Source organism: Apteryx mantelli, chromosome 2, assembly GCF_036417845.1.
Source record: "Apteryx mantelli isolate bAptMan1 chromosome 2, bAptMan1.hap1, whole genome shotgun sequence".
Classification (NCBI taxonomy): Eukaryota; Metazoa; Chordata; class Aves; order Apterygiformes; family Apterygidae; genus Apteryx; species Apteryx mantelli.
This window is the reverse complement of record NC_089979.1, coordinates 72,387,725-72,411,408: the sequence shown is the minus strand read 5'-3', so window position 1 is coordinate 72,411,408 and position 23,684 is coordinate 72,387,725. Positions and strand designations below refer to the sequence as shown.

The 23,684-nt window shown below is 40.6% G+C and overlaps 1 protein-coding gene across 7 annotated transcripts in view; it reads right to left on the bottom strand.

Annotated features, from left to right (window-relative positions):
* ATXN1 (ataxin 1) overlaps nt 1–23,684 on the bottom strand; it is a 221,836-nt gene that overhangs the window by 112,306 nt on the left and 85,846 nt on the right. The window contains exon 1 of one of the 7 annotated variants that reach the window (XM_067290878.1): nt 1,564–2,040. The exons of the other annotated variants lie outside the window; for them this stretch is intronic. The gene's annotated coding sequence lies outside the window, so the exon portion shown is untranslated. Of the gene's footprint in view, nt 1–1,563; nt 2,041–23,684 lie in introns of those variants that run through there. 7 annotated transcript variants of the gene reach the window in all.

Here is a 23,684-nt window from a genome sequence, read left to right as displayed (position 1 = left end):
TGAGTGGGCAGAAACTTGTGGTGACCCAAACAGACCCAAGACAGGATGCCTGCGCGTAGCTGTAGGTCAAAACCTTCGTGAGGACTGTAACCCCTAAATGCAACCCAGACGTCTTCTACTTGAGGCAAGGGAATAACTGAATGCAGGAACAGATGATCAGGCTTCATGTGAACCAACCCAGTACGGTTAAGACGCACAATCTGCTTTCACAGCTATGTGCTGACAGAGCAGAGACAGCAAGGCTAAGGGGTACCAACAGGTGGATACAGAAGTGCCCAGGCAAGATATCCAGCAAGCCACTTGTTGGAGGTTATTTCTCCAGCACAGAGCTGCTGGAACAAACTACATGCCTGCTCCTCATCCGCTTCAGTGCAAAGTTAGACAGCTTAAACAGACTTAGCAGCACTTCAGGCTAAGTTGTGTGGTTTTGCACCAACATTTTTGCCTTGATGGAGAGAGGCAACACCAGCATAATTCACTCTGCTGTCTCAGTAGGGGTACACAGTTCTACCAAGCATGTGGACTATAACAAACAACTGGGGGTGGAACTGTCTTAAATCTCCCTAGATCTGTCAGGCAACATCCTTCTCTTCTGCAGTATCAGCCCTGCTCCTTCCCACCCCAGATTCTTTATCCTCCTGGATTCTCATCCCAATCCCAACTCTATCACACAATCCCTCCCAGACATGGTCACACTAGCTCCAAAATGCTATTCCATACTTGACTGCTGCAGCCATAGCCACCATCCTTCCCCTGTTCAGACAGTCCTGTGTTCTCCACTTCTTCTCCTGACCACATCTCCCACAGTTCTTGTTCTCTGTCTTCTTCTACTCCACACTGTCCAGGCAAACAACAGTTTTGCTGAAAACACAGCAGGGACAATCTCCTTCCTCTCACTTTCTATGCCTCGAATCACAGCAATCCTCAGGAGACAGATGTAGCAATAGCAAAGCAAGTCCTTCAGCTTTAATATACAGTATGCTCAGTGCAGACAGATTACTTTGAGAATTCAGCTACCTAACGAGCTCCTACTGTGGAGGTACAAATGAGATGCTTCAGGAGTTTATAAATTGGCCAATTACAGACAAATTTTAATGCAAATGAGAAGGCAGTTACCTAACACCAGGGCAACTCCACAGCCAAATTTCAAGTATCCACCCCCAAATGTGAATGTGCTACACAGCTACTCAGTGAAACAGCTGGACTATATTCGAAAAAGGTGCAAAAATGTATTTTTCTGTACCTTGTTCTCAAGACAACCTGAATCATTATTGCTGAAATGTAAAAACAAAACAAAACAAAAAAAAACCCAGCCACTGACTTTGAAAAAATCTCACTTTGAAAGGTTTTCCAGTAAAAATAACAGACATTGCGCAACCTTGATTGTAGGCAGTCCAATCAGCTTTCCTTACATTACTTGCTATTTTTTATGGTTATTACTGAAAAAGTCCTTTAAACAAATCCACGATGCAGAATAAAAATGAAAGATTATAGGCTCCAGTAATGTCTGGACATACCTCAACAAGGAGAAACATAAACTATAATAAAGATGGTGCCAATTACCAAGGTGATAAATGGGGAATGCAGAAGACAAGACATCATTGTTTGCAGAGATTGTTTGATTCAGATAAGTGAGAGACAGGAGGTCCAAGTGTCACAGTCACAGCCTATTTACAAAAATTAGGAGGAAGTGTTGATTGGTTTCTATAGACACAAATACTGACATATTCACAAATATTGACATATTCACACTAGAATCAAACAATTGGTCTTACGATTGGAAGCAAGACCAAACTTTGATCACTGTAGTTCAAAAATCAAAGACAGGCAGTGAGCAAGAAAATCCTGTTGAAATATAACCTTCACCATCTAAGAGTGAAATGATTCAGCTGCAAGAAAGCAAATAAAATTACTTTAAAAACAAACATTTCTTCACAAAAATATGTAGCTGTTCAGCAGATGATTCAAATGTGAAAGTTTGTGGTCTTTGCTCCAGTAGCTGGGTAGGCTGTATTCTGATCTACTATGTAAATGACTCAAATGTTTTTCATTTTCAGGGGTGTGAGCTGTCCTCCTGAACCTTCTGTAGAGGAGACCACCACTGCTGCTGAGCCAAAGAAGAAAAGAGCAGTGGGTTATGAAACTTCTTTTTTTTCCAAAGGTGACTACCACCTACTTTTATGGCATGACAGAGATAAGAGTTGTAAAGCAGCTTTCTTCTTGAGTATCACTTCTAAAATAGAGGCAAAAACCCTAACTTTCTAATTGTATCAAAGGAGAAGTAGGCAGGCAGGTTTTCACATGGATTGTTCCAAATTTGCATTGTGCAGAGCATCCTTTCAAGACTGATGTATCAGCTAAACCTCTCAGATTAGGAGGAAGATGTACAATAGAAGAAGGGGGAAAAACGCAAAATGAGTCCCACTTACATGGGACCTTTCACTTTGTGGGATAGGCCCTTTCTATCAGTACAAATTTCACTCACAGGCCTTAGTGCCTACTACTTATTCTCCTTAACACAATGGAATACAAAGCATGTATTAGAGGGAGTGATTTAAAAAAGAACAGCCATAAAGGCCATCAGGTAGACAGTCTCCTCATGCAGTGGTGGATGTCCCAAAATGGCTGATCTCTTAGGCCCTTCACTGGAAACCAGGTAGTTGGGAACAGGTCTTCAAAGGGAATTAAAGCACTACTGAGATTTTCTGAAAGTCTCTAAGTAAGTTAGGTATCTAAGTGCATGACACAAACTTCTGTCTTGCTCAGGTGTTTTCAAACATCACAAAAACTGCCTATCTCTACTGGTAAGTATAGAAATACTTGACTTTTACTGCCATAGTGAACTATATCTACATTGGGAGAATATCAAGCATTACTGCCATACTGGTGTAACCATGACGAAAGCTATAGTATAGAAAAAGCTTTTTGTTATCCAATCCAGAGACAGCTCTAAATTACTGACTACTTCACTATATGGGTCACATCATCCTGGTCGGCTTCCTCCCTGCATCTGCTCAGCATCAAAGTCAACAGAAGAATAACCTGGCAGGGTTATTTAGATATATCCCAATATGCTGTTTCCATTCACACACAATAGCCCTCTTCTGACTTTCCTTTTCTTGTCTGGAGACTATGGACCAAGCTGAACTTGGTGGACAGGAAAAAACACAGCAGGAAGAGCCAAAACGCATGCAGTGCAGGTCAGGCTTTTATGGTAACCCTAAAAGAACCAGGCAAGAACAAAGAAGAAGCAGGGAAAAAGGAAACCTTCTTCCAACTGGAGATCAAATTAAATAAAGCCAAACCAAGAGCGTTCTATCAAGCAGTCTCATTGTGAGAGATCTATGGCAAGAGAGCTCCATTCCTTCACCTGGTGAATGCATCTCAATGAGAAAAAGAATAGCAAGGGAGCATGACTGAGACCTGGTGCCAGTGCCAGGCTGAGCAAAGAATTCACCCAAATCCTCTCACTTCCAAGTAGAACTGTTGCCAGGAAGAGCTGACTAAATATTCCCTTAAAACCAAGCCGAGAGATATGCTTATCTTCTGAAAAAGAATAACTGTTCAGATCACAAGACAAGACACATATGTATACAGTCTGATTTCTACTTCATGGGGTGTGCTAGAATTATTCCCAATTCACGTGGATTTTGGATACCCTACTTAATAACATCTATATCCATCAGTGACAGGCACTTTAGAAATGTCAATAATTGAGACAGGTAAGTAAAAATAAATCACCCTTCATGTCCTTAATATCATCCTGATTTTCCTTTGAGTCTTCCAGGAAAATCAAATATACAATTCTTCACAATTCATCAATCTCTAGTCTACACAGAAAGTCACAGTAATGTTCCATTTTGGCTAAGAGAGCAATAAACAAATGTGGAAAAAAATTCACTCGCTACTGAAGAAATTCAGAGCAAGAAAATAACCCAGGATTACCTGTACTGGGTCCAGGCCTCTTTACAGCTTTGCGACAAAGAAAGTTAGGATGCAGGGGACACTTGTTTTGATCTCAGAGACACAACTTTTTAGATGCAGCAAAAAAGAAAAGTTGAAGTGGACTACACTGTGGTACAAGAAGGACTGCCATCAGCATAATTCACCAGACAGTGCTCTGGTACAAATGAACATTAAGTTTTTCTAGGTTGATGAAGCTACACCAATTTATATCAGATGAGAATGTGCCTCACTGTATCTTCTGGAAAACAATTGTTTATGGTTCAAATGTTTGCTGGATTTCCACAGCAGATACCCTAAAACATTTTAAGGTTGGAAAGGGAAATCTCAAGGGATAGGCTACCCAGCAGTCCCAAGACAGGCGAAGAACTGGAGAAAAAAGGACCCTCAAGGAAAGGAAGGCTTCCTGGAGTGAGGGTTAGCACCTGGAAAAAACATTCTTGCATTTGAGACCCTGCTCGTTGTGGTACAGGACAGGTCTGGGCTGTTCCCCTCTCTCAGCTGATTCAGAGCAGGTTTTGAGAAGAACAGTGTCACCTTTCATGCATGGAACACAGGTATGAAGAGGCATTCACAGCTCCCTGGTCAGAGAAAACAAATCAGGGCTTAGCCTCCACCACCAAACTGTAAAAGAGCTTTGGAGAGCTGTAGAGAGAGGCGAGAAATTTGGGGAAAATGCTTTATGTTTGTTGTGCATACTTTTGTTTCAGGTTTTGGTTTTCTGAACAACATTCCAACAAAATTAAGAAAAGAGGGGGAAGGAGATCAAAATAGTTAATGTAAAATGTCACCTGAGGGTCTGAATCTCCCTACAATTGCTATTTAAGCATGGAAAGTAAGGCAGTAGTTGACAGAGGAACAAGGAGAATCTTAATAAAAAGGAATTTACCTAAGTGGAAGCTTTGAGGACAAGCACTGTTAATCAATTCTATTTTAAAATAACAAAGCAATTCTACCAAGTGCAGAAGAGAAATGCAGTTGGTATACACTGCAAGATAGAGGACTGGACTTAATAAGTTGATACACAGACTGAAGTCTGTTCCATAGCCCTGGGGCAAATTTCTCTCTCTGAAGCAGTAATTTAGAGGCAGAAACTGTTCAGTGACTTGTCACTGTTTCTGAGTGCATAAATTCTATTAGTCAAGGATGCAAGTTAGCTGAGGTAACTGAGAGCTGTGATCATGCTGGAAAAAGGGAGTAGAGAGAGCAAGTGAATGACATGAGTATAAAGCAAAAATATTGGGGAAAGATTCAAACAGAAAGGTGATCTAGAGGATAAAATAGTTCTCTAGGATGTGGGAAACTGAAGTCAAACCTCAGTATCACCAAGTCCTTATGCACTGTTGAGCTCGTCCCTTAGCCTTTCTGTACCTCATTTGTAAAATAGGGGTAAGAGCAGTTTCCTAACTCATACAAGGCTGTGGGAATAAAAACATAAAGGAGAGCGGAGCACTCAGGCTTTGGGCTCAAATTACAGTGAAGAATGGTTCCTTATGCAAACAGACCCTCTGCTTCCAAATGAAGTAATTAAAGTAATTTCTCCATTTCCATGATTTTCTCACAATTTAAATTATCCAGATTTATCACACACTTAAAAAACAAGAAATATTGTTGAAGGGACCACATCCATGAAAGTTCTCATTTCATCCAAATGAAGCTGAAATTTTCACTAAGATACACAGAAAGAAAGATTTCCAAGCACAAGACTCTTTGCACATAAAGAAATGGACCAACTATAATAGCATCATCTTAACTCCTTTTCATAGAACGTAAAATCTTATATGTTAGGAGTCCCCCAGACATAAAACAATGTCCATAAGCAAACATTTTGGAAAAACAGAAGTCCTGATGAGTCCATGAAATAGGGAAATATATTTCAACAATACAAAATACATACTCACAGAATGCAAAAAGAGAGAAATTCTTGCCCATATGATTCATGTGCTACTGGAGAAACTTTTTCTTCCATGAAAAGTGGTAAATACAGAATCCTACTGAGCTGACTATGTCTCTATGATTTTCTAAGATCACCACATTGAAGTAATCAATTAGATAGATCTTTTGTACTCTTTCTTATCAGGTCATAAGTTCATGCATATGATCAATTTCTTCCACTATTTTCAGTGAGGATGTGTTTGAAGAGAAGTCTTTGACAAGTTCTTCAGTATAATATTTACCTGGCAAATGCTTCAGTATGCTAAGGAGAGAGGAACAAAAAAAACACCCAAATCCTGATACAAAACAGCTAATGTTAGGCCAGAAAGGTGTTAGCAGTTAAAAAAAAAAACAACAGTAGAACCAAAGTAGCTCTTCAACCACTTGTCTTTTCAAACCACCGTCTCTTTCTTCTTTTCAGGATCCATGCTTATCGTAACTGAATGTTTCTTATGCTTGTACTGGGGTGTCTCAGCCTGTTTCCACTGAGATAAAAACGCGTCTTTTTTTGACCATGTTATTAGCAACCATTGCAAGTGGGTACATTTCTTTTTTCTCCATGACCTTTCTTGAGTTCTGCCTACTGTTATCTAAAAGCAAAAGCTGGATAATGCTTATCACGTTTTTCTTTTATTGAGTATTCAAATTAAAAGTGATGCTATCTCTTATTCAAACGTATACTCAAGCCATCTCTAGTTCGGGGGTAGGGAAAGAGGGAGGAGGTGGCTTTCCCATTGGCAGAACTGTCCCATATTTTTTTATCCCATCTACCAGAATTTCTCATATCACATCCACTCCTACTTTACTTTTTTTTAAAAATGTGTGACTTGTTATCAGAAACAAATGCTTTCCTTGGGCTCACAACAGCTTTTATGCTGCCCCAGCTTCAATTGTGACAACGGCCAAAACAAGAAGGCAGCTAAACCATCAAAAGTCATCTGTCAAAACAAGAATATGTGACTACTGGTAAAAATCAATAAATGATGCATCTTTTGTGACATGCTGGCATTTTGTTACAGTTATTCCTCCCCAATAATTAACAGATGACAATTTAGTTTTAAAACAAGGGCATTTTGTTATCAGTGACCCATCTATGCTGCTCAACCATCTGATTTGTCTCAAGGTTACCGTCTTCAGTAATTTCGTAAAATTACATCATCTGTCCTACTATAGGACAATTACATCACCAATCAATAAATGAGATCTCTGAGTATTATCAGCAAATTCATGCTAGAGATGAGTTACAACGTGGCATACACCACAAAATGAAACTCCTGTTCGGTCCAACCCACATCCCCATTAAGATTACATTATACAACTACCAGTGCTATCACTATTATTTGTATTACAATGTGAAACGAGAGCTTAGCAACGATGGGGTGGAGAAAGTGCTGCCGTGTGATGCCCTTTGCAAAGGCACAGAAGACAGACCTTGCTTTGAAGAGCTTGCAGCAGCCTGAAGTGACAAGACCAACGGAGGGTGGAAGAAAGAGGTGTAAGCAGATGGCAGCAGACCACATGTTATTTCTGTAAGCTTTTGGTGGCAGTTCAGTTTGAAACATAGTCACATGTTCACCTTCAACAGTGGTAGTGTTTTAGCTATTTTAGTTTCCTTTGCCTTGAAACAACCCTGGAGTACACAGACAGCAAACTACTGCGTCTTCGTGGAAGACAGGCAAATGGACAGCCGTTGGGCATTTCAGCTCTTTTGGAAGGGAAACGTGCGACTATGTATTCAGTGAGGAAGAGATCACCTAAATGGAAGGGAAGTGAGTGAAGGGCTGAGGAAAAGAGAATAAAGATGAGCAGGTTAAGAGTGAAGTTGAGCAAAAGAGGCTGTCAGGAAAGAGGGGAGAGCAGGAGTGAACAGCAAATCAGCCTAGGATAGAGGAGGTTAGTTACAGTCTGGGCCCTGAGCCTTTCCTCTGGCTGCTTTTGCAGCTGTCCTTCTTCCAGCTCAAGGCTTCAGGAGGGGGCAACTCCCTAGTTCCTCCTTGCTGGAAACTGTTAGAGATGGGGTTGCTCTAACACACCTCTGCTTGTTCAGAGCTCTTTCAGCCCTCAGGACTATTGGAGCCCTACTAAAATGTTGCAGCGAAAACACCAATCATAAGATTCAAAAAGGGTGGTAACTCACACATGGGACAAGATATAATGTAAAGTAATACCTAGAGGCACGTATCTACTTGGCTTCTGTACAGGCATACTGTAAATGATAGTTCCTGTCTCAAATACAAAGAGCAGTATATGGAATAGGAGTCCCAGGGACAGATAATACTAAGCTGACAGGAGTCATTTTCACCCCTGGATACATTAAATTAGGTACCAATCCATACTTAGGGACCTATATAGCTGGCTTCATTCACAGTAGTCCTGCGTGCACCTAGAGGCCCATTAAAGTGAGATGTTGCCTGCTCTAGAAATCAGGCCAGGACTATGCAGGTTTGATAGCTCTAACCTTAACAGATACAGTTGTGAAATGAAGACAAGATTCTAGCACCAGCATGGAAATTAAATGAAGTTTCTGAAGCATAAATTAAATGATAAATCTTACAAATACATACAATGTGGCTGAATGTCCTGAAATGCCTCTTAGGGCAAGAACTCATTTAGCCATTTTAAACACTGTTTTTTTAAAGGCTTGATTTTGAAGGGTCTAACTCCCTAACCCGAAGGACGGACAACCTTCTTGTCCTAAGGCAGAACTCATTTGTCACACAATGGATATTTACTGTGCATCACTCAATCCTCTCCCCAGGTACACACCCACAGAGCAGACGCCTTTGACATGAGAAGCAAAAGCATAACATCAGAGAAGAGACCACAACACACTCATCTCAGAGAGGAGGGCTTTCTTCACTTCAGGTTAGGGAAAGGTTCTTAATAATAATTGTTTTTCTGGTACGGCCAAGTCTTGTATCCCTCTTCCTAAGACTTTATTCAGACAAACTCACATCCTCTGGAATAAAGAGAGATACGAGGTCTGCCTCTGTGGAACTCATTAAAGCGTAAGGGCATTAGTTCCTTTTTCCTGTAATAAATCCTTGTCTGGGTGTATTTGCAATAACAAAAAATTATTTTCTAAGTTTTTTTTCCAGCTACTTAAACTTCAAAGTGTTCAATGCCTTAGTCAGATCACATTTACAACATATTTAATAGAAAATTGCTGTTGGCCTCCAGAAGGTACTTTTTACCCATGTAGACTAGGAAATAATTACAGAGAAGCTAAGTCTGCCATCCCCTGTGCCAGTTTTATGTTGAAATAACTCCACTGATTGATGAAATTAAGATGGGATGAGACTGCAGTAATCTAATACTGAATCAAGCCATAAGAAATAAAATCTGCTTTGTCAAAAATGTAGTCTACACAGGAGATTTCCCTCCTCATTCCCTATACAGAAAATCTCTTCCGCTTTTTCACATCAGGAATTTTGTAGGGTCTGGGCCATTTTTTTGGACTGTAACATTATGCTCCCTGGAGAAGCTCATCACAAAGTTAAGTGCAAATTTCTCACAGGTAACAGGAAATTAAAATACAATCTGAAAATAACCCACCCATACAGCTTAACATGGAGTTTATCAAGCAGATAAATATGAAGTTAAATAAAAAGTTAAACGCTACTTCAGCTTCATGACTGCTAGCTCTTTATCACTGTCTCAGAACACAACTGTGTTCTGTGGAGGAGGAAACATGTCAGTGTAGCAAATTTTACCTGCAATAAAAAGTAATTTATTGTGCCTAACTGTGAAAAGCAAATTGATGTCATCATCTAGAAGTTTGTATCTCACAAGTGTTGTTTCTATAATTCACCTCCCTTTTAGAAAGAAATAAGATTAGAATAAAAATGCAAAACTTTGCAACTAAAATTAAATTGCACTGGATTTCATGAAAAGTCATAGATGAGAAAGGTTGGGAGACTTATAGATGAGAAAGGTTGCCATTTATGTAGGCAAAAAAATGAAATACAATATGGGTAAGAAAAATCAAACTATTTCTTAATCATTAGTAGGATTCCTTCATCTCAGATAGGAAAAATTCCAAGTAAAAAGACCTTTTTGTTTTGAAATGTGTTTCTAGTAAACCAGATTGTTAATCTAAGAAAAAAAGAGCAAAAGAATTCAACAATATGTATTTTTTTAATCAAGATTCTGTGTTGAGCTAGAGAATATAATCTGCACAACCACAGTTTAGGAGGGAGAACAGACTGGAAATCTAAGTAATGATCAAACTAAAAATCAAGCCCACATCCTGAAGCAGGTCACTGCTGGATTCCTTTAAAACAACTCTTTAAAATACCATCACTTTTCCTAACAGTACTGATGATAGTACTTGTGTTTCACTACTGGAGTATTACCTAGCTAAGGTTAAGAAAACTCAGCAGGATGGGGTGGGAAAGCGATTAGGACAGGAATTACGTATTGTCACTCAGTGCACCCATTGCTTTATAACTCCTTGACTGCATAAAAGTGACAGAAGACAAGGGCTTTCCAAACACTTGTCTCTCTCTCCTCTGGTGGATCTCTCCTTTCTGCAGCCACTCAGTTCCCAAAGAGGTAAGAGATAAAAGCCTGAGCTCTTTTTAGATGGTCAAAAAGAATAAACTCCAATCTTCTATAGTGCTATGGTATTACATACAACTAAAGATTTGCCTGCTCGTCAACCCACTTCCAGCACCTGCTAGTACGCTAGTTTTCCACTCTCTCCTCTCTTACTTTTACCCGTCCTTTGTTTCCACCTACTCCATATGCATCCTCCTGATGTTCTAGCTTCCATCTCTTGTATCTTCTCGACTGATCCCTCAACCTGTAGCTGTTCCCCATGCTACTCGGCTTTTCTATTCCTCCCCCACACTCTGTGGTTACCCATTCTGCTGTTTTTTCTCTCTGTTGATGAGCTGTTTTTAACACCAGCCCCTGTTCTTTAATAACACCAGAGACTCAAAAGAATATAACAGAAATCTAGGGAGATGATAACAGAATAAAGCGTCACCTTTACCTTTACTTGCTTCTAGACAGCAGGACATGAAAAATATCATAGGAACCAAAGGCGCCGATCAGATTTATGAAAGTTGACTGGAATCTGCTAAATTGGGATTTTCAGGACAGATGGGTTAACACACCTTCTCATCCAAATAAGTGCTGGACTCACAGGACCTTGCTATTATATGATTTCAGAAAGATGACAGCTTTATCAACATAACGGTAGGACATCTTCAGGCTGCATTGCTTCAGAATGGAGCACGGAAAATGCCACCTAGCTGACTCAACAACAGCATGCTGAGGTCCTACATGAAGCCTTCCCATATATAAAAGGAAAAAAAATAAAACAAAGAGGCACAGAGCAATTAAGTGGAATGTCCCCAAATGATGCTGCAAGTTAATAGCAACAACACAACTAAAAAGAATTCAAGGCTTCTAAGATCTTGGCTACATTAAGCTGTTAGAGGAAAGGTTTTCTCCTTTCTTAGTTTTGAAGCGTGACATGACTACAGCAGAAGGTAGTCCTTTCTGACTTAACCACGGATCTTGGTTAAAGTCTCTAAACATCATACCAAAGCCAGAGGGACTGTCCTCTGGGACTACTTTTTTCCATTGAGGTTGTGGTGCTGTGCTCCTCTGGCAGCCACTTTTTAATGAGGGTGCATCTCAACAATGCATCTCCAAAAACTGGTGAAGACACTGATGAAGATGATGCATGGTGAAGTGGTGTAATAGCTTAACTGATGGCTGATGCAGCAGGTGCATTATGGGGTGGGGTGCTATCGCTTCAGTGATAGCAACTTGGAGTGGGGCAATTATTCTTTAACCCCATTTTTCCCCCTCCCCAAAATGAGCACCCTGTGCTTGTTGATGTGGTGGGAGTGACTTTCTGAGAGCACCACCCTGAAGAAAGCGAACTGCACACCGGCAGCCGAGAGCAAGAAAGAATTTGCCTTGCAAAACAACTGGGCCCCTGCAGTCCTAAGCGCGAGGAAGCACAGAGAGAAATACTACAAATGTGTTCAATAGCACAGAAAGGCAAATCATGCAAGCCGGACACAAAAAACAATGCAAATATGGCCAATAACTCTGTGAAAGCCTTTGGTACAATGATTTGGTGACTGGAAAGGCCTGTTTTTAAGAGAGCAGGGAAAAGGGTGGTCAGATAGCAGAGAAATGAAGGTAAACAAAGCAAAATCCTCTTTCAGAAAACAGAATTCAGTGCTCACTCTTGCTGGGGAACAAGAGCTGGACCTGTGCTGTACATACAAATGTATCCTGCTCCAGGATGCAGTTTGCTCTTGTTGATAGTGCTCTCGTGCTGGTACCTGTAGACAACAGCTGAATGACTGCTTGTGCTTCCTAGCAGCATAAGCAGGCCCCAGCACATATCCAAACAGGTATCGACGTTGCCCTTGCTCTCAGTTCTACTCTTGAACAGCAGGACCTGGTGGTATTCAGTAAAGACTGTAAAGCATATTCAGATGAAATCAGTACATTTCTACCTGCAATTAATTGCAAATTATTTGAAAGTACTCTGTTAGCAATCCCTTTTTCTGCTTCGTGAAACTCCAATTAATGAAGGACAAGCCTCAATCTGTTTAATATCTCATGTGTTGGACAAAAACGATGGAGGAAAAAAGGGCTACTATCCCAAGTAATAAAGTGTTCTGGCAAAAAAATTTCCTTTGCATCTTTGAGAGGAACAAATGTCTTAAGGACAGAAGTTGGGCAAACTAGATTAAATAACTGCAGCAAGTTAAGAATCTGGAAGCAAAACTGTTTTTATTTAATATAAAGCTAAGTGGTGTTTCTGCCCTCACTCCTATTAGGCCATCATTTTATCTTGTTTTCTGTTTAGTCTCTGTACATGTTGTAAGATTTCAGAAAACAAACTAGCTACAGTGTCTCTAAAGCAAAGGACTGAGAAAATAAGCATACCTTGTTTGTGATATATTAGCTATACATATTTTTTAAGCTGTAATTTGCCTGTTTAAAAATATTTCCAATACTTCTTTAGCATTTAGGAGGGGAAAAATCCACTTTTATTTTACCTAATATTTCAAGCCAAGTGTTTAGCTATGATAGAATCCAGGTTATTTCTTAAAACATCTTTCTTTTAGTTGGCAGGTGATGAGGTTGGTGACTGCATGGGCTTCATCCATCATATCTCTCATCTACTGAAACCCTTCATCTACCTTCTCTAAACACGTTTGTGACATTACTAACTGTAGACGCTCTATATGAAACCAGCTTGAACAGACCATACCCATGGACTGTCCTTTATACTCCGACACCAACACAGAGTGAAAATAGTTAATCATACTGATCTTCAGACTCCAAACCCCTACTAAAAGCAAAGGGGATATCTGCTTTTATAGTGAGATTTACAAATATTGCATTTTGATACAGAATCAAAATCTGTAGATTTTTAAAATACTTTCCAAAATACCTTTTCCTTGTGTCAGTCAAACAAAATCACTAGCTACATATAACTTGTGCAGTACAAGCAAGTTCCTTTCATAATATACTAAATGCTTGGATCCAATGCTGGTTGGCACTTTGGACTCTATGCCAGCTTTCTTAAAATCTGTCCAAATACCAAATACAAAAGATGTAGGAGCTGTGCCACAAACAGAGCAACTGCAGAGGCTATGGCCCTGCCCACATTCACTCTCATGTATTTTTACACAAAGCCTAGCACTGTATGATGTGGGTACCAGCTATAGCTTGTACCGCACTGCTAACACAACAGGGTCCAAAAACAGATAAGAAGGAAAATTCTAGGACAGTTTCTGTGTACTACAAGGAATAGGATTTGTTGGTTTTTTAAGAGTCATAATTGTAACACATTTCATAGCCATCTAAAATACGGATGCAAATTGCAGTACAACCATCAGTCAGAAATCATTTCAAACTCCTCATCTCCCTTCCCAGAGACAGGAGCTTTTTTAAGTAAGGTTCTGCCTCCGCTACAAAAAGTAGCGTATTGTAACATGACAGGGCCCTGACAGGGTTATAGAACAAATTGCACTTGACTGTATGAACAAGGCCATTTTACAGTCATGGCCGGGCACTCTCTTACAGTCCATTAGCACGCACAGTCCCAGCACATACAATCTTAGCACAGTATATTCAGTAGCACAGGAAAGCTTTTAGGGTTCATGGGAACTTGGGAAAGGTTTATGAAGTAATTTTCCAGCAACACCCTGCAGAAGGAAGTTTCACTTTTTTCTTTCCTCCCTCCGAGCTTTCTGAACCTGGAGAAACACTGCCTGACCGCTCTCCCAGTGCCAAGGACAAACCCTCAGCTTACTGCAATATACTCTTAGATACTGACAAGAGAAGACAGGAAACAGAACAAAAACACCCCATGTAATTATGGAAGAAAAACATCCAAGGTGTAATTTAAATTCTTGACTTATTCTGTTAAACAATAACTAGATTTCATCTCAGAATAAAAATCTACACCTCGAGCTACACATCCCTTCTGAATCAGCTGAAAACTCTGTTTAATCATTCACTTCTGTAGGTGGTTGAAAGAGTCAACAGTTTTGCGATTCTGCAAACATTTTTGCCTTTTATTTCCCTTTATTCCCTCTGAATGACACTGCGCTGTAGTAACCTTCTATTTGGCAAAGGCGCAGAAGACCCAGAAGTCTATTAACGTTGCTGCATGCATATTCAGAGGAAGCGTCTCTAGAGCAACATACCATATCCCCTTTTGCTTGCCTGTGGTTAAATGTGCTGCCTCCGCAGCAGCCAGGGCCCTGGTGCACTTGCGGCGAGCCTGGATGCCCTTCTCACGTGACCCGCAGGGCCATGGTGCCTGCTGACACCCGCTAATAGGTCTGAATGCGCAAAATCAAAATGAGGATTTAAGACGAATATCTAATGCTCACAAGGCTGCTGGTCCTATGCTGTTTCTGAGCAAACTAAGGATGAGAGCATTGGCTCATGTTACAGAAAAGCATCTTAGCAACAAAAAGTGCTTCAAAAACAAAACTTCAGGTTATAAAGAATGCAGCAGACCACCTGGAAGAAGAACGCCCAGGCAAACTGCAAATTTTTACCATATCATTTATGTGCATATTCATTAACATCAGGCAAATTATAATGTGCCCATGAGATTATTAAGCCCCTTAATAATATGTAACGGTGTAACCCTAAAACATCACACTGTATTATTACTTTTTGGTCTTCAATATTGCAGCACAAAATGGAGGCTGGTGAAGGGAAAAGAACATACAGTACTTTCATAGCAGATTTTAATACTCTGGGTTACAGGCCAAAGAAACAGTTGGCAATTCATCTCCTCTCCCCAACCTGCACCCAGAGTGGTCACCAAGGAGACCTGCCCTCGCTCTTCTGCTATTCCGTTTAGATCACACAAGCGGCACAGACTGACACCTCCTGCGCTCGAACCCAGCAAATAACTTGGGCTTTCAAGGCAACTAAAAATAATGACCCCTCCAGTGATTCATACGACGTATTGCCCTTTATTATCTACGATGGTTGTTTTAAGAGTGTTACGCGGTGAATTCAGTTAACCCACCCCACAGATTGGATTACAACAATATTTATACTGCTGGCTGTTCCATCAAAGGTTTACAATTTTGCATGGTTTTTTGTTTGTTTGTTTATTTGTTTTTTTAATAAATACACAAGACAAGTCATATTCCAAAATTTATGGCTGGCCCAAGAGCAGTTTTGGGCTTTGTTTGTAAGATTCCTGACCAGCCTGGCTCATTTCTTTAAAAAAATAAAGACAATACAGAGTAAAAACATATCTGAACAGAAACCAGAAACATCTTTCCTTTTTCCAGAGATCAGGCTTCCCACACTTTTAGCATTTACTGACCTTCTTGTTTTTTAATTGGAAAGATATCACAGACAACTCCTTGGTTCTTTGCCGATTTTTCTATTTTCCACTGATTTCTACAGACTGTGGCTGATAAATACTATCCATTTCAGTTAGTAGCTTAGTCCTAATCAGGTCATTTAACAGTTCATTGCCTGGGGTCCTACGCAGCAAGAAACACTTGTCTAGCAAAGCTATGCTCAGTCCTTTGGTTGCCATAGCTACTTCTAGGTGACCTCCTGACATATTTATTTGGCTGGCAAAAATAGAAAGTATCATCAGATCAGTACTGGTCCCTCTTCTTCTTGTTAGTATTATTATCACTTTTTTTTTTTTCCCCTGCCGGCACTGAGGGAATTGCTGCATTAATATTCACTTGTTGAAAACGCGGTTCAGATTCCCTGCAAGGTCTGAATCACTTGAGGCAACTCCCACAACTCTGATTCAGCAAGTGGCGCTCTTAATACTAACCCTGACACGCATGCCAAACCCTGTTTGAAGGCATTATGCTAGTGGAAGACTCCAGCCTAGAAATCCAATTTCAAGATCAAACCCCAATCACAAAGAGTTTCATTACGTTTGGGATTTATTACGGAAATGTCTCAAATTTCTATTTTAAATTATTCCTCCCACTAGGCTAGCTTTCTTTTTACACTGTCTTGCTTTCCATTTAAGACATCTTAAGATCTTTATTTTTACTATAATCTGGAAAATAAAAGAGGTCACTAATACCTTTATTGTTTTACAGAGTTGGAGAACATCTGGATCCCAAAATGACAACAAAAGAACACTAATTTTAAAGAAACCAGCACCTGTACTAAGAAAAGAAGGTTTCACTTTTCCTAAGAATATTCAAAATGCAACGAGGGAAAAATACAGAATAGCAGAGTCTTATCAGAGAGGATAAGTGATTCAATTTTCAATCATGGAAAAAGAACTATATTTAGAAAGGCATAATACATTACTTTTTCTTCCTGTAAATCCAGTGGAATTAAGGGAACCAGAGGGCCAAATATCTATGGAGTAGTCTCAGATCTATTACACTGATGCAGAAACATTAGAAAGGAAGAAATCCTACAAATCTTGAGAGTAGCCTGTGCAGACCACGTAATAACAAATGAGATTATTATGCACAGCCTTGAAGTAAATGGTCTTTTGACATTCAACAATTTATACATGCTGTAGAATTTCAAGTTATTAACACTTTTTCTATTAAAATAAATAATTCCTGAAGCACTATTCCTTCCAACGTAGCACAAAGATTATACAATGAAAAACTTCTAGTCCCTGTAAGTAATCATTTGGCAGTGAGAGTGACTTCAGTAATCACATGATTTGAAAATGATGGAGTTAAAATCCATTTTAGTATTCAAGTGCAAATAAAAAATGAAAAACACAACTCAGAATCCCAGCCTGAGAAAAGCAACACACCAACCAAAGCATCACTTGATGTCCACAGCAAAAGAGCACCCAAGTGAAGAGAAATTTTATGGCCAGTTTGACAGTCCCCAGCAGAGAAAACCTCCTGAACAGATTGTGTCAGCAGCTCATTATGGAGCTAGTTTCCCTGCAAGTCAACAGCATCGACAGAGCAAGTCGACATCCATCCATCATCTTTAAACTCATCCCAGATCTCTGACTGGAAGAACAGAGGAAGGACGATGCAGTGCCAAGAGCCCTAGTGTGGGATCGGGAGACCCAGGGTCAGGTCCCCCCTATGCCATGCTCTAGGCAGGTCCGTCAGCCCACCTCTTGGTGTTGTTTTGCCATCTGAGTAATGGACACAACTGAACCGTCCTGTCTGAGGGGAGCACTGTGGGGATGAACACCACAAAGACCAGGAGATGCTCAGGTATTTGCTAATGGCCATGCATAGGCTCTCTAGCTAATCGCCAGAAAAAGAAACCTCCATTCCCGTCTTCTGCTCTTTAACAAATGTACAGCTAGCGCTGGAGGGGGAAGAAGAAGGAAGTGAGTAACTTTGAATTTAACATACGCAGTGAAATTCTGCCAAAAATTCCATTTGAAAAATCACTGTTTTAGACACATTCCAAATATAATAGCAGCTCTGTTCTAACTTTATGGCTATAGCTACGTTAACATTTTCACAACAGCCATGTTTCCGAAATATAATCAGTGATCATTAAAAAAAGAGAATAGTTTTGAGATGAAACCTGATGTTCCATTTCCTTAAGTCACAAACATGTGATCGGTGCTGACATGAAAAGCATTCGAACTGTGCAAACATTATTTTGTTCTATAAACACTAATAGGAAAGCACCTAACAATGCAGCCATGACTCGGTCTAGCTGATTAAAAACTATTTTAAGCCACATCCCTATACACTGTGTTAAAAATAATTTAATGTTCTGTTTTATAACAGGGAACTGAAAAACAAGATGACAAGTGAAGAACCATATGAAACACAGACTCTGGTTTTAAAAGATATTCATGTCAAAGAGGATCAAGAGAAGATTTTCTAATAGCACTTTCCTTTTTTCCCCCACAAATTTTAATATGAGAATGCTCTGTAATGACACAACCCTAGAAAGTATTCACTAAAAAGATTTTCCTCCTACTTACCCACAAACAGTCCAACCCCCACAAAACTGAAGGAACTGCACGTATCAGCCCAAGTGATTACTTCAACTTTACAAATAGCTACCCAATCATTTAAGGATATATACCTACAGAATATTTTTCCATACACATTTGACTTGTTTCTGTTTAGATAGCCCAATATAAATAGTGTAAAAAGAGCACTACAGATAAATTAATTCAGTGATTTATACCGAGTTCAAGATCTTTTTACTTGCCTCAACAATGTAAGATGATCTTTATGAGTATGCAAATCAAGACCTGGAATTTTTACATTTTATATTACTGGTGTGAAAACCCTGCACTGTACTCCCAATTTTGATGTCAGTGGTTTTAATCACTTTTTTTTTTTTTTTTTTTAAGGAACATTAAGGCTTTGAGGTACCTCAGTCACAAGAGATCCCACCCTAGGAGACCCTGAGCACAGCCCCTAAGCCCAGAGTAACTTTCCCAAAACCACTATCTGCCACAGAAGTGGACCCTAAACAAAGCCCAGAAACATGTGACAGTCCAAGGATGACTTAAAACGTGGTCTTTCTGCCTGTTTTTTTTTCTGCCTTCCTTTTTGCTTCACAACTCATATATTTTTGCTCAATTCCCTGACTTGGGGTTTACAGCAAGAAAACATTCACAGTCACGAAAGTAACTTGCGATTAACTGGCAGTAACGTCACAATTATAGCCAGGAAAAAAAACCACTGTTTAAAACTCGGTGTATTTTTATCTACACATATGTGATTATGAGTGACTTCTTTGACATCAGATATGCCTCACATTCTGTGCACCTCATGGCAGACTTAACCATGAACTTATCTCTATTTAACCCTTTCAAACACAAGTAAATAGTTATACTAACAAATAAAACAAAACCAAAAACCAAAAATCAACCTCCTTGTGGTTTCCTTAATTAAACTACAGACACTACAGTATCTTGCCTCGTGCAGCGGAAACCTCAGTGCTCGCATACCTGTGAATTGCTTTTACTGCCTTTGCAGTTAAATCAAACATTAGCCCTGCCCTCACTGTTCAAGCCGCTGCGGATCAGGCACGCCAGGGAGTAACGCAGCTAGCATCTAGTCTGCAGCCCTACGCAGCCCGACACAAGCTGCTAGACGCACACCCACAGTTTGGGGGGCAAAACATCACCCCAAAATATCAGCCTGATGGGAGCAGGACCAAACAGGTTTTCTGCAGCCAGTTCTGACATATTACGATGCTAAAGCAACACCACCACTGTTAGTGAGCCTTGGTGTGGGCCAGTGAGTGCACCTTGGTGTTTTCTTTCCAGGAGCAGAAGAATCCCTTAACTAGCAGATCATATATCCAATATATTAAAACTACTTTAAATAACGTTGTATTAGCGAAAGATACCTAACCAGAAGGCCTAAATAATAGCTCTTTCTCTCTCCGCAGCACAAGCGGCCACAGGGAAGGTTCCCATAGCAGGTAGTACCACCACTCCACAGGCTTAGAGAAGACAGTTCAGTAGTCAGGCCCTCCTCTCCCCCCCTCAACCCCTGGCAAATACCCTCTTAGTTAACCGAGAGAGTCTGCTAGGAAATGAATAGAGGCTAAAGACTCATTTCAGTTAAATCACTGGGCAACAATAAAAAGAGCTCCAGTATGGGAGGTCTGATTTAGATTTTAAATTTAAACAAGCGTAAATTGGGGTAACCCATATACTTCCAGTGGTGTTATAGAACTATAGCAAAATAAGAAAGATGGAATTTGTCCTTTAGTTATGACCAATGGAGGCCAAATGTGAACTTGCAACTTGGCACCAAAAGGCCTTGAATATTTGTGGAAAAGACCTTTAGTTGGGGTAACTCAGTGTAGCAACCATGTAAATTAGGCTGGTCAAAACCAGCTGAGAATGTGGCCATGTTTTGAACTTTCTTATTTAAAGGTTGTGTATAAACAGCTAGGTAAAGCAGTCAGGAAGACAGCTATTTAAAAGTTGCACAGATAATCCTCTGGCAATATCACTCACATTAAACACATACTAAAGAGCTTTCGTAAACAATAGAGTCTTGGAGTTCACATTCCTTAATGCAGTTAAACAAAATTCAAGGAATGTTTTCAAGATGACACAGATGATTGCCTATTTCTTTCATAAGAAAAGGCTAGCCGCATCTGATAATACATTTCACAAATCATTAACACAGTGGAATTCATTCATTGCTTCTCATTCTCAGAATACATACAGAGAAAGAATTAATAAATATTATCAATCAGAGCAATACCAACTTGCAACACAGGGATCTATTTCATTTTAAAAATGCTGCTCCTGCTAAAATTTACCAAAAAAAAATCGCTCCCTCTGATCACTTCTCAAAATAGTCCACACAATAACACAAAGCAGGCTGAGGCAGTTTAACTGACACATATTGAATTCTGCAGCATAGTATGTTTTTTATCACGGCATTCTGAACTCAAAACTAAAAAGAAACAAATTTGAAGCACATTTTACCGAGCAGTGCACAAGAAAAAGGTTGCAATCCCAGACTTGTATTGACATTCAAACCTGTAACGCTTCACTCCCACTATTGTTCTAAGTGATGAATAGATAACCTCCTCTCCACACACACACACTCACATGCATTCAGTGTTACATCGTGTACCTCACTTCTAATAGTAAACCCGGCAGAAAGGAATTTTATTTTTACACTTTCACACCACCCACTCCTAATTAATGTCAATCAGTGTCTTCTGCATAGTACACACTGCAAATATACATGGCCTTATCTATGCTGGGGGTTTTGGCAAAAATTTCCACTGTTGCTAAAAACTGATTCAGCTCCAAAAACTGTGATAGAGTCAAGCTGGAAGAACCTGGAGACACAAGATCGTACTGAAGAGTCATTAAAATGTTCTAACTTTGGGGGGACATTTCTGTCCATTTGTTTGCTCTTTTTTTCCCCCCACAGATATGACCTGGCAGTGATTCTCTGGTTCAGGAGAGCTGCTGCAGCCTTCCAAAGGTGTAAGAGGGAGCCAGGTCCTGCCAGTATATCCTGACAGCTGCCAGGAATAGTTGCAACAGTGGGAGGGACAGCAAGGGAATTTTGCCACTGACTTCAGTAGAGCCTGCATTTCAGTCCAGGCTGTTTAGACAACCACTGACCAGAGCCAGACAATTAAAAATACCCTCAGCTATGGCATATGAGTCTCTACTTGCACTCCCAAGCTGCCCTGATAACCACCGCAGCAGCAGTCAAGGTGGGAAAATACTGCCCTCCAAACCCAAAGCAGACACACTTGGTTTACCAGCACACATACCACTGACTTCTTTTTATACACTGCTTTTCTTTCCAATGCAAAAGTAAATCTAGCTCAGATGATTTCCCTTCCTTAAATTTTATACAAGAGGAAGACAGAAAGCTAAAAAAAAAAAGATTAGACACTACATGAAATCCATGATTAAGACATAGAAACTAACAAGACAGATGGGCTGAAACATTCAGGGAGCTTCAGTTCATCAGCCCATGTTTTTCAAAGATCTACAGCAAGCTATTGTTTTCCCCATTTAGAGTTTTTAAAATCCATTTTTCATTCTAATAATTCAACACCATTTCTAAACTTGGAGTCTCCTTGCTTGATATTCCCCCCAAAAACCAAATATTTACTCAAATGGCATACTATCCTCGCATCTACCTAATGTTTTTCTCCGCTTCCTTTGTCTTTTTTTCCAATGCACATATACAAATATGCTGGGATGCCCAACACACAGATTTCAGATCTGGGCTGCCTGAATACATTTGCACTACAATGTTTTCTAACCAGTGGAGACACTGTTACAACTACATGAATTTGCCAGTGCTCCCAAATACATCCCAAAATGCAATATTTCAAATTTCACAGGTAACACTCTGTCTCCGGTTACTCTCCCCCAGCTTCCGTCCTTCCCTATACCACATACTCCGCCGGGTAACAGGACGACTGCTGCCAGTACATAATGTCCAGCACATCTCAGATGCTCACTATCTGACTCTAAGGCAAGCACTCACTCCAGCTACCAGCTGGCCCGCAGCCTGCTCAGGGGACTCAGGGAGGATGGGGAACAACAGCATGACCCAGCCAGGACTTGCCTTGGTGGCTAATTTGTGCCCCGGATATTCGGCACTCTGCAAAGCAACACCACGACGACACTGAGGGGCTTTGATAGGAGTGGGGGCAGCGACAGCACTCCCCAGCCTGCCCTGGCCACCGCAGGCTGGATTTGGGCCAGGCCAAGCTGATTCGAGCTACAGCCAGCTCTATAAAGACGGGCTCGCTGGGGATGCAAAGGGGGGCAATGGTCAGAGCCAGCAAAGCAACAGCCCGCTCACGCACACCGAGCTACACCGCGCTCTGTTGTACAGCATGCTTTGCTCCACCACGCGTACCCGGAGGAGGCACCACCATCCCTGCCATTAGCCGTGCTGTTACTGCGCAGGCAGAAACACGAGACTGGTGACATAGCTAACTCCCAGAGGCGCGCACTGCTCTTAAAAAAAAAGTGTTCTTCTCCCGGGGGTAAGAAGGAGCAGTCAGTATTGCTCTCTCCCAAAACAAGGGCAGGAGGCTCCCAGCAAGGGTGGTCTGGTGCCCTCGCACAGAGCAACGGCTCCGGCCGCCCTCCACTCGGCTGCCCTTGCTCCAGCAGAAATTCAGTTCGTGTTTCTGCAGGGAGCACAAAGCAGCCACTCACCCAGGAAAAAAAAAGAAAGAAAGAAAGAGAGAGAGAGAAAAAAAAAATCTGTGACTCCGCGCTTGGCAAAAGCCAGCAATCAGCAACAACTGCCGAATGCTGAGTCACTTCTTTCCCTTCCACCTAGCTTGCGGCTGCCCGGATCCATTCAGCAGAAAGCCTCTTTTCATTGAAACTGGCATAAATCTGGAGTAATTCCTGCAGTTTCAATAGAGCTGCTGAGGATTTACAGCAGTGTGCCACAACAAGCAGAATCCAGACCGTAAGTGCCACAAGCCCCGCTCTTCCTGTAACAGAGCGCTGCTATGTTCTCGCAGGCCTTGCTGTTAACAGTGCAACGGCATTAATGCCACAGTCGCTTCTATTTTTCATGATGCTGTAATCTCCAGCAGATGCTCTGCAAGCACAACCTGTGGGAAATTACCCTCTTTCATACACTTCAGGAGAATTTTGACAATCTCTGAGCAGAAGAACATTTAATAGCTTGAATTAATTATTTTTTTCAGATTTAATTTTCTTTTTTTCAGATTTCATTTAATACTCTAATTTGGTTTTGCCAAGATTTATATAATTATTATTTTTGACATCTCACTGGACTGTGTGAAACAGTTCAGAAGACAGCAGAAATGATCTTCTGTACAGATGATGTGTGAATAAG